Raw genomic sequence first — 12,572 nt, 5'->3', positions numbered from 1 at the left:
TTCGCCTACCAGATTATGCAGGATCTAAGGCTACCTCCTTGACATTCCTGCAGGAGTTGGCCCACACAAATACTTACATCTCAACAGGAGCGCCACGTGTAGGCCTCCTTGTGCCCCTAAGAAATGAGGGGCAGCGCAAACACCCCCACAAAGCAACCATTGCTCGGGAGCACTGCAACTGCCTCTCAGGGTGGGGGAAAGAGTACACATGGACGGTGCATACCCCAGATGTGGCCTACGCCTAGGGAGAACCTTCCATGTTGCCCCCAAAAGGTATTTTCCTTTTTTTTTAAGCAATTCTGAAAGATTTTTCTTCATTTCCAAACACTAGGTAAAACTTGAGATAAATGCATAAAGTGAGGTAAAACATGAGGTATTTCAGCAGTTAGCATGCAGTAAAGCATTGTTTTGCTGCGGGATATCGGTGTTTCAGCTAAACCATTAGTGCTTAGCAGGACTGGCTGAAAAAAAGGGTGATTTTCTGAGGCTTCAGAGTCTCTTCAAGACCTTTCTGTACCTGGAGGTAGAGTCAATTTGTATGCATTTTGCAGTTTAGTGGAGTTCCTATTCAGGCTGTGTAATAGAAAAGCATAGTAGAAATAATACTCCAAATATTTATTTTTATTTTTTTCCAATAAGGGATGCCTATAAACATACTTATCATAGGTTGCTACATAATCAAATACACCCCCTCAAAAAAAATTCTAAAGACTATTCTTACTTATGGAAGACAATTAAAGATTATTATTTATTTATTCACCCCCAAATACCAGGGCAAAAATCCACAACTTTCCTAGTCGTGGATTTTGTTGCCCAGGGATGCAGAGCTTTGAGCTGTAGCTCTGTCTCCATTCGTGTCCATCTCCTGCAGATCTCCACCTCTTCCCCACCCCTCTTAGTGAAAGAAGTTAGAGAGGGGCGGGAGGAGGCGGAGATCTGCGGGAGATGGATGTGAATGGAGGCAGAGCTGCAGCTCAAAGCTTTGCCTCCAACAGGAAGGAGCCCCGCAATTTGCCCCGGGCATTTCAAGGGGAATAAAGCCTTGTTTTGCCGCATTTGAGCTAAGCCATTAGTGCTTAACAGGCCTGGCTGAAAAAAGGGTGATTTTCCGAGGCTTCAGACTCTCTCTTTAAACTGATTGGTAAATTATGTGCTAACTTGCTCCCTAATTTCCATGGGTCTGAAACAAAATTTATACATTGTTTCAAAGCTGTGCAGAAGGGTCTGAATAAGGACAACAACTTTCTATATTGGTATGAGATTGATGATATATGAACTGTCTCAGCCACCCTAGCTGAACGTGTGAACTAAGAATTTACGATACCTCTGGGTCAATCCTTATACCAGGTCTGTGAGCAATAAAGTAAACAAGGATCCTTATCTTACCCCATTTAGATGGTCTGTTTGTATTAAGGCATCTTAATGATGTATTTATGCTTGAAAAAATATCTGTTTTTCCTTTTGATGTTGCATGTATATAAGCTGTCTGTACCACCAGCCTGCAAACTAACAGGATATAAACCTGAGGAAGGCTGCAAGGCCGAAAGCTTGTTTATTCTTATTCATTTGTAGTTAGCCAATAAATGGTATCATCCTGATTTAAAACTTCTTGCTTTTACTGATGGCTAACACGGTACAATACCCTACTGCTACTACTAATTTCCATGAGAATAGCTATTTTCTGTAAATTACCTCAGGAATTCTCATAATTTACTTAATGAGGTAAAACATGACTAAAGCCTACCAGAATTGTTGAATGTCATTATTACCTCATGAGGTAAATTACCTCACATGGGCTATCATTCATGAAAGTGCTGTCGGTGTGGAGAATCAGTGCAGGAAAACACCGCTGGCGGTGTTTTAGACTTCTGGCTGCTAATTCATAAAAAAGTATTCAGGTGCGGTAGCAGTGCGGAGATTCCCCGAACTTGGCTGGCGGTAGGCTTGCGGAGACACGGAAGCTGCCGAGTTGATGCATTTCCTCGTGTTCTGCTCTGCTGCAGCTGCCTGGGAGGTCTGTGTGTCTCCATTCACTTACATTGTTATCGCCACATCAGAGGGGGAGTGGTACTTCCCGACCTCACACCGCTTGTGGTGATCTTTATGAATTAACATTTTGCTACATTTTTTACAATAATCACTGCACAAGGCGGTGATTTATCGCTGTGCTTGGTAATGTCAGCTTTTCATGCGGAAGGAGCCTTTATGAATGCAGATTTTGCTACGTGTGCGGTAAAGTCAGCTGTTTTAAGCATTTCCGCATGCGGAAATGCTTTATGAATGATAGCCATGGAGGTAAATTACCTCACATGAGGTAATTTGTTTGATAACCTTACCAGAATTGAGGCCATTGTGGGTTAGCTGTTCTGTGTATCTGAATTGCATAGTTTTCACTGCTTGAAGGCGATCTGTTGGAAGTAGGAAAGATGAGCAAGGGCCAAATTGTCGTTGCAGGGTCACAGCGGGTCTTAACCACTTCCCGACCGCCCACTACACAGGGGCGGCGGGGAAGTGGAGCCCTGCAGGACGGCCTCACCCACAGAGGCGGCGGTCCATTTAAGGGCATGGGCGGAGCGATCGCGTCATCCGTGACGCGATCCTCCGCCGGCGCCTGTCACCGCTCGCTCGCCGCAACATCCCGCCGGCTATACGGAAGCGCCGGCGGGATGTTAACCCCGCGATCGCCGCATACAAAGTGTATAATACACTTTGTAATGTTTACAAAGTGTATTATACAGGCTGCCTCCTGCCCTGGTGGTCCCAGTGTCCGAGGGACCACCAGGGCAGGCTGCAGCCACCCTAGTCTGCACCCAAACACACTGATTTCTCCCCCCCCTGCCCCAGATCGCCCACAGCACCCATCAGACCCCCCCCTGCCCACCCCCCAGACCCCTGTTTGCACCCAATCACCCCCCTAATCACCCATCAATCACTCCCTGTCACTATCTGTCAACGCTATTTTTTTTTTTATCCCCCCCCCTGCTCCCTGCCCCCTCCTGATCACCCCCCACCCCTCAGATTCTCCCCAGACCCCCCCCCCAGACCACCCCCCCCTGTTTACTGTATGCATCTATCCCCCTGATCACCTGTCAATCACCTGTCAATCACCCGTCAATCACCCCCTGTCACTGCCACCCATCAATCAGCCCCTAACCTGCCCCTTGCGGGCAATCTGATCACCCCCCCACACCAATAGATCGCCCACAGATCCGACATCAGATCACCTCCCAAATCCATTGTTTACATCTATTCTCTCCTCTAAACACCCACTAATTACCCATCAATCACCCATCAATCACCCCCTATCACCACTTGTCACTTTTACCTATCAGATCAGACCCTAATCTGCCCCTTGCGGGCACCCAATCACCCGCCCACACGCTCAGATTGCCCTCTGACCCCCCCTTATCAATTCACCAGTGCATTAATTACATCTGTTCTTCCCTGTAATAACCCACTGATCACCTGTCAATCACCTGCCAATCACCTATCACCCATCAATCACCCCCTGTCACCCCCTGTCACTGCCACCCATCAATCAGCCCCTAACCTGCCCCTTGCGGGCAATCTGATCACCCACCCACACCATTAGATCGCCCGCAAACCCGCCGTCAGATTACCTCCCAAATGTATCGTTTACATCTGTTATCTTCTCTAAACACCCACTAATTACCCATCAATCACCCCCTGTCACTGTTACCTATCAGATCAGACCCTAATCTGCCCCTTGCGGGCACCCAATCACCCGCCCACACGCTCAGATTGCCCTCAGACCCCCCCCCCCCCCCCTTATCAATTCGCCAGTGCATTAATTACATCTGTCCTTCCCTGTAATAACCCACTGATCACCTGTCAATCACCTGCCAATCACCTATCACCCATCAATCACCCCCTGTCACTGCCACCCAACAATCAGCCCCTAACCTGCCCCTTGCGGGCAATCTGATCACCCACCCACACCAATAGATCGCCCGCAGATCCGACATCAGATCACCACCCAAGCGCAGTGTTTCCATCTATTCTCTCCTCTAAACACCCACTAATTACCCATCAATCACTCCCTATCACCACCTGTCACTGTTACCCATCAGATCAGACCCTAATCTGCCCCTTGCGGGCACCCAATCGACCGCCTACACGCTCAGATTGCCCTCAGACCCCCCCTTATCAATTCGCCAGTGCAATATTTACATCTGTTCTCCCCTGTAATAACCCACTGATTACCTGTCAATCACCTATCAATCACCCATCAATCACCCCCTGTCACTGCCACCCATCAATCACCCCCTGTCACTTCCACCCATCAATCACCCGCTGTCACTGCCACCCATCAATCAGCCCCTAACCTGCCCCTTGCGGGCAAACTGATCACCCACCCACACCAATAGATCGCCCGCAGATCCGACATCAGATCACCACCCAAGCGCAGTGTTTCCATCTATTCTCTACCCTAAACACCCACTAATTACCCATCAATCACCCCCTGTCACTGCTACCTATCAGATTAGACCCCTATCTGCCCCTAGGGCACTCAATCACCCGCCCACACCCTCAGAATGCCCTCAGACCCCAGCCCTGATCACCTCGCCAGTGCATTGCTTGCATCCATTCCCCCCTCTAATCACACCTTGAGACACCCATCAATCACCTCCTGTCACCCCCTAGCACACCTACCCATCAGATCAGGCCCCAATTTGCCCCGTGTGGGCTCCTGATCACTCGGCCAAACCCTCAGACCCCCTTCCGATCACCTCCCCAGTGCATGGATTGCATCTATTTTCCCCTCTAACCACCCCCTGAGACACCCATCAATCACCTCCTGTCACCCCCCTAGCACTCCTATCCATCAGATCAGGCCCAATACAACCTGTCATCTAAAAGGCCACCCTGCTTATGACCGGTTCCACAAAATTCGCCCCCTCATAGACCACCTGTCATCAAAATTTGCAGATGCTTATACCCCTGAACAGTCATTTTGAGACATTTGGTTTCCAGACTACTCACGGTTTTGGGCCTGTAAAATGCCAGGGCGGTATAGGAACCCCACAAGTGACCCCATTTTAGAAAAAAAAGACACCCCAAGGTATTATGTTAGGTGTATGACGAGTTCATAGAAGATTTAATTTTTTGTCAAAAGTTAGCGGAAATTAATTTTAATTGTTTTTTTTTCACAAAGTGTCATTTTTCACTAACTTGTGACAAAAAATAAAATCTTCTATGAACTCGCCATACACCTAACGGAATACCTTGGGGTGTCTTCTTTCTAAAATGGGGTCACTTGTGGGGTTCCTATACTGCCCTGGCATTTTAGGGGCCCTAAACCGCGAGGAGTAGTCTAGAAAACAAATGCTTCAAAATGACCTGTGAATAGGACGTTGGGCCCCTTAGCGCACCTAGGCTGCAAAAAAGTGTCACACATGTGGTACCGCCGTACTCAGGAAAAGTAGTATAATGTGTTTTGGGGTGTATTTTTACACATACCCATGCTGGGTGGGAGAAATTTCTATGTAAATGGACAATTGTGTGTAAAAAAATCAAACAATTGTCATTTACAGAGATATTTCTCCCACTTAGCATGGGTATGTGTAAAAATACACCCCAAAACGCATTATACTACTTCTCCTGAGTACAGCGGTACCACATGTGTGGCACTTTTTTACACCTTAAGTACGCTAAGGGGCCCAAAGTCCAATGAGTACCTTTAGGATTTCACAGGTCATTTTGCGACATTTGGTTTCAAGACTACTCCTCACGGTTTAGGGCCCCTAAAATGCCAGGGCAGTATAGGAACCCCACAAATGACCCCATTCTAGAAAGAAGACACCCAAAGGTATTCCGTACGGAGTATGGTGAGTTCATAGAAGATTTTATTTTTTGTCACAAGTTAGCGGAAAATGACACTTTGTGAAAAAAAAACTATTAAAATCAATTTCCGCTAACTTGTGACAAAAAAATAAAAACTTCTATGAACTCACCATACTCCTAACGGAATACCTTGGGGTGTCTTCTTTCTAAAATGGGGTCATTAGTGGGGTTCCTATATTGCCCTGGCATTTTAGGGGCCCTAAACCGTGAGGAGTAGTCTTGAAACAAAAATGACCTGTGAAATCCTAAAGGTACTCATTGGACTTTATGCCCCTTAGTGCAGTTAGGGTGCAAAAAAGTGCCACACGTGGTATCGCCGTACTCGGGAGAAGTAGTACAATGTGTTTTGGGGTGTATTTTTACACATACCCATGCTGGGTGGGAGAAATACCTCTGTAAATGACAATCTTTTGATTTTTTTACACACAATTGTCCATTTACAGAGGTATTTCTCCCACCCAGCATGGGTATGTGTAAAAATACACCCCAAAACACATTGTACTACTTCTCCCGAGTATGGCGATACCTCATGTGTGGCACTTTTTTGCACCCTAACTGCGCTAAAGGGCCCAAAGTCCAATGAGTACCTTTAGGATTTCACAGGTCATTTTGAGAAATTTCGTTTCAAGACTACTCCTCACGGTTTAGGGCCCCTAAAATGCCAGGGCAGTATAGGAACCCCACAAATGACCCCATTTTAGAAAGAAGACACCCCGAGGTATTCCGTTAGGAGTATGGTGAGTTCATAGAAGATTTTATTTTTTGTCAAAAGTTAGCGGAAATTGTTTTTAATTGTGTTTTTTCACAAAGTGTCATTTTCCGCTAACTTGTGACAAAAAATAAAATCTTCTATGAACTCGCCATACTACTAACGGAATACCTTGGGGTGTCTTCTTTCTAAAATGGGGTCATTTGTGGGGTTCCTATACTGCCCTGGCATTTTAGGGGCCCTAAACCGTGAGGAGTAGTCTTGAAACGAAATTTCTCAAAATGACCTGTGAAATCCTAAAGGTACTCATTGGACTTTGGGCCCTTTAGCGCAGTTAGGGTGCAAAAAAGTGCCACACATGTGGTATCGCCGTACTCAGGAGAAGTAGTATAATGTGTTTTGTGGTGTATTTTTACACATACCCATGCTGAGTGGGAGAAATATCTCTGTAAATGGACAATTGTGTGTAAAAAAAATTAACAAATTGTCATTTACAGAGATATTTCTCCCACCCAGCATGGGTATGTGTAAAAATACACCCCAAAACACATTATACTACTTCTCCTGAGTACGGCAATACCACATGTGTGGCACTTTTTTGCAGCCTAACTGCGCTAAGGGGTCCAAAGTCCAATGAGCACCTTTAGGCTTTACAGGGGTGCTTACAATTTAGCACCCCCCAAAATGTCAGGACAGTAAACACACCCCACAAATGATCCCATTTTGGAAAGTAGACCCTTCAAGGTATTCAGAGAGGGGCATGGTGAGTCCGTGGCAGATTTCATTTTTTTTTGTCGCAAGTTAGAAGAAATGGAAACTTTTTTTTTTTTTTCTCACAAAGTGTCATTTTCCGCTTACTTGTGACAAAAAATATCTTCTATGAACTCACTATGCCTCTCAGTGAATACTTTGGGATGTCTTCTTTCCAAAATGGGGTCATTTGGGGGGTATTTATACTATCCTGGAATTCTAGCCCCTCATGAAACATGACAGGGGGTCAGAAAAGTCAGAGATGCTTGAAAATGGGAAAATTCACTTTTGGCACCATAGTTTGTAAACGCTATAACTTTTACCCAAACCAATAAATATACACTGAATGGTTTTTTTTTTTATCAAAAACATGTTTGTCCACATTTTTCGCGCTGCATGTATACAGAAATTTTACTTTATTTGAAAAATGTCAGCACAGAAAGTTAAAAAAATCATTTTTTTGCCAAAATTCATGTCTTTTTTGATGAATATAATAAAAAGTAAAAATCGCAGGAGCAATCAAATAGCATCAAAAGAAAGCTTTATTAGTGACAAGAAAAGGAGCCAAAATTCATTTAGGTGGTAGGTTGTATGAGCGAGCAATAAACCGTGAAAGCTGCAGTGGTCTAAATGGAAAAAAAGTGGCCGGTCCTTAAGGGGTAGAAAGCCCTAGGTCCTCAAGTGGTTAAAGGGTTATGGAGGCGACCATATTTTTCTTTTAGGCCTTGTTCACATTGCGTTCTGATTGTGTTAGTATTGGTCGTTTGATGCTTTTTTTTTTTTTTTTTTGGCGATTCTCCTGGCGCTTTCTGTGCATTGGGCGTTTTGCGATTTCTAAGTGTCCTGGGCCTTATTTTTAAAGGGAAAAGGACCTAAAACTTACCCGGAGACACTTCACATTTAAATTGACAGGGAAAAAAATGCCCATGAAAGCACTGGCAAAGTGCTTTGCGCTTTTCCTATACCAATTATCGCAAAATCTCCTCAAATGGTCCATACAGCACGTTTCAGATAGGAAAGCGAACTGAACGTCCAAATCTGAACTAGCGCATAGTAAAGCATGGTGTAAGCTCTTTCAGCGGTGATTTTGAACAATCGCCAGCGCTTAAATGAATGAATAAGCTTTGGCCCTCTGGCTCGCAGTTTGATTAAAGGGATGACAAGGCATGCTGGAAAATCCCAGTCAAGCAGGCACCTGATGGCCAAATTGCTTTGTACTGCCATAGAGACTATTTATCTGCAGGTCATGTTACAGTAGTTATGCAGATGTGTCCCTTTCGCATACATATGAAATCAGCGCCGGTAGACTTGGGCGCAGGATACAGCCGGTATAGGGCTGATCCTGCACAAGTCCGGGCCGTATTAATTACTATGCCGCCATGTAGTGGGGGAATGATATAATTGGGCTTCCAGTGATTGCTGGAGGCAGAAATATTGTTTTTTTTTAAGCAACTTCGGCTCCGTCTTCTGACGGCGCCGACGTTACTTACTTAGCGGCGCTATAGACTGATTCCCATTCTAGTCTATGGCAGCGCTGGCTGCGCCCAAATCTAGCAGCGCTGAAAAGCACTGCTCCTAGGTGCCAATGCTATTATCTTCAAAGCAGGGTGAAAAGGAAACAGCCTGGTGTTAGTGGCTGGACAGTGTAATGGTTAAGGGCTCTGCCTCTGAAACAGGAGACCTGGGTTCAAATCTCAGCTCTGCCTGTTCAGTAAGCCAGCACCTATTCAGCAAGGAGTGAATACTTAACCCTACAAATCGCACTCTAGTTGCTGCAGCTCAAGCACTTTGAGTCTACCAGGAGAAAACCACAATATAAATGTTATTTGTCTAGTTAACTGCAGCCACACTCCCTCCTCCAATGTGGCCATCTTTGTGTCTCCCTGCTGTGGTAACCCAGGTGCTGCATCACTTATCCTTCAGCATGTTGGATCTATGCCATGAGTACACGCCACTTTTGAGGGCCTCTATGGGGGCATTTCCAGCAAGAAGTCTCACAGCCTTCAGCTGGTGTGTGGCATTTTAGTATGGAGAACAGCTGAGATATGGGGTTATATTTTAGTATTTTTGGTAAACCTGATTTTTTGGGTGGTAATCTTTGATCTGGCAAGTTATGTAATTCTCCAAGACAACAACCAGCAGGGAGTAATGTTATTAATCAGACACCAAATAGAATTCATGCAGAGGAATAAAATAACCATGTTAAGGATAAGCATACCAGTACTTCCAAACATGCTGAATCAAATCAATAGTGCTTCCTGATTATGCTTTGGCAGTGGCACTTGTACATCAGGGTTTCTATAACCGCACACTACTGTGGTCTGACAGATTCCTGTGCCTCTCCCTGCAAACCTCCAAGTGATGCCACTGCCACTATGATGTTCTCTTCAGATTGGTTTGTGGTGAAAGGTAAGTGAGGCACTGCTTCCGTAAACCCTTTTTAGCTGGGCAGATATAGTGGCATTAGCAGTGGGGTAGTGCCTGACAGCCATTTTGTGATTAAATTTGCTTCATCAGTGGCAATACTACAAATTGGGCCTAAATTGGTACCGCAAGTGCCCTTTGTAGTTTATTCCCTAATTGATTTTGCAGCAAACCCAAATACAAGATGTAAACCTGGTCAAATAGCCTCTAGAGCAGGGGTCCCCAAACTTTTAGTTAAGGGCCAGGTCAACACACTTTAGACGGCTGGGGGGCCAGAGCATACATAAAAATGATGTTGAAAAAAAATTACATTGAACCTAGGTAGTGTAAACAGCACCTGAAATACAATCCCACACACAAAGCAACCAGTGTTCAAAATACATGTTTTCAAAATTCCCCCCAAAACAACCTTCTTTCCCCAGTAATTGCAAGGACTGCAAATTATCCACCCCTACACTCGTGCACTGCTTTTATATTACCTCTAACCACCCAACCCCCCCACCATCACCACTACCACAATGTTTTTTGCACACCAGACAGGTGACAACCTGCCATATAGTTGGACAGCAGTGCCACCTAATCCCATATTGGATTAGAAGCCAGCAAATTACTTCTTGCTGGCTTCCAAGTGGAAACGGGGTGCCAGCACTGCTGCCACATCTATAAGTAATACATTTTGTGTGTGGAGAGATGGTAAAAAAAAAAAAAAGCCTCAGGGAGCCGCATTCAGCCCGCGGGCCTTAGCTTGAGGACCACTGCTCTAGAGACATTGCAGACACAGAAAGTTTACTTCTAAAGCACAAACAAACTAAGTCTCTTCAGAATTACAATATCTAGTTACAAGTTCAATCTGTGCAAACTAGTCTCAAATTCCACCCCATCTCTGGGCTCTGCTGCTTTATCTGCAACAACGTGACAGGAACCTTAAAGAGAACCTGTACTGAGTAAAAATATTTAAAATAAACACATGAGGCAACTTCAAATGAACATTACATAGTTACCTTGCCATCAGTTCCTCTCAGAAGCTCACCATTTTCTTCTGACAATAATCCCTTCCAGTTCTGACAATATTTTGTCAGATCTGAAATATATCAGTTGCTGTCAGTTATAGCTGAGAGGAAAACTGATGTACCAGGTAATGTCCATGTTTCCCTATGGCTCAAGTGGGCGATGTTACAGTTTAACTGTGTGCTGACCAGAAAGCTGTTATGGGTAATGGCAATTTTCAAAATGGAGGACGGAAAATTCCCTTGATCACAGTGAACAAACAGGACGCGGGACAGGAGAAAGACACTGCGGAGTAGACTACATGGAAGGTAAGTATGACTTGTGTATGCTTATTTTGACTTTTAATTTTCAGTTCAGGTTTTCTTTAAGTGAGAGTAATAGAGAGGCTACCATCTTCATTCCTTTATAAACCATGACAGCTGCCTGACGATCATGCTGAGCTTTAGTTGTTTTTCCGCACACCTGCACCAAGCATGTAGCTGCTGGAGTTAGATCAGAGTCAAAGTATCTGATCTGCATGCCCATTCTGGGCCAGTAACACAGTATTAGAAGCTGAGCATCAGCACAGAAGTCAGGCATCTGGTGTTAGAGAAGGAAGATGCTAGCCTCCATATTTCTCTGCCTTCAGGGTCCTTTTAACCACTTGCCGACCGCACACTCATAACGTGCGTCGGCAAAGTGGCAGCTGCAGGACCAGTGACGCAGTACTGCGTCGCCAGCTGCAGCCTAATTAATCAGGAAGCAGCCGCTCGTACGAGCGGCTGCTTCCTGTCAAATCACGGCGGGGGGCTCCGTGAATAGCCTGCGGGCCGCCGATGGCGGCTCGCAGGCTAGATGTAAACACAAGCGGAAATAATCCGCTTTGTTTACATTTGTACGGCGCTGCTGCGCAGCAGCGCCATAAGGCAGATCGGCGATCCCCGGCCAATCAGCGGCCGGGGATCGCCGCCATGTGACAGACCACATCCTGTCACTGGCTGCACAGGACGGATAGCGTCCTGTGCAGCCCGGAACACCAGGGGGAGGCAGCAGGTAGGAGAGGGAGGGGGAATTTCGCCGCGGAGGGGGGCTTTGAGGTGCCCCCCCCCCGCCACCCACAGCAGGCAGGAGAGATCAGACCCCCCCAGCACATCATCCCCATAGGGGGGAAAAAAGGGGGGCAATCTGATCTCCCTGCCTGCACCCTGATCTGTGCTGGGGGCTGCAGAGCCCACCCAGCACAGATCAATCAAACCAGCGCTGGTCCTTAAGGGGGGGTAAAGGGTGGGTCATCAAGTGGTTAAAATGAAGTAGAACGCACATTTCCAAATAGCATGATTTTTCCACAGATGCCCACAAAATAAATACAAGCCTTGTCCTTAAAGGACAACCGAGGTGACATGATGAGAGACATGTGTATGTACAGTGCCAAGCACACAAATTACTAGGCTGTGTTCCTTTTTTTCCCTTTCTCTGCCTGAAAAAGTTAAACATCAGGTATGAAAGGGACAGTTTCTGCCCAGGTCGGGACTGGGTCAGATTATAGCATAACCCTCACTGACAAGTACCGGTAATTACAGCCATAAACCACTTTCTTTTCAGTAAATGGCTTCTGAGAGCAGCAAAGAGATAAAAGGGTCAATAATTTATAGATTTGAACCCTGACATACTTCTATGAAGGTGTCATTGAGCAGAGACCATGAAACTGTAAAAACTTCTTAATTTTATAAAATAAAACTGGGATATCTAAAGTCATTTTAGGAGACTGAGGAAATATGCAATTGTTTTTCCTCATCAGTTTATTTTCACCTTGGATGTCCTTTAAAGGACAACTGAA

The sequence above is a fragment of the Hyperolius riggenbachi genome, chromosome 3 (genome assembly GCF_040937935.1).
Source record: "Hyperolius riggenbachi isolate aHypRig1 chromosome 3, aHypRig1.pri, whole genome shotgun sequence".
Taxonomy (NCBI): domain Eukaryota; kingdom Metazoa; phylum Chordata; class Amphibia; order Anura; family Hyperoliidae; genus Hyperolius; species Hyperolius riggenbachi.
Note: the sequence above shows the minus strand (reverse complement) of the source record.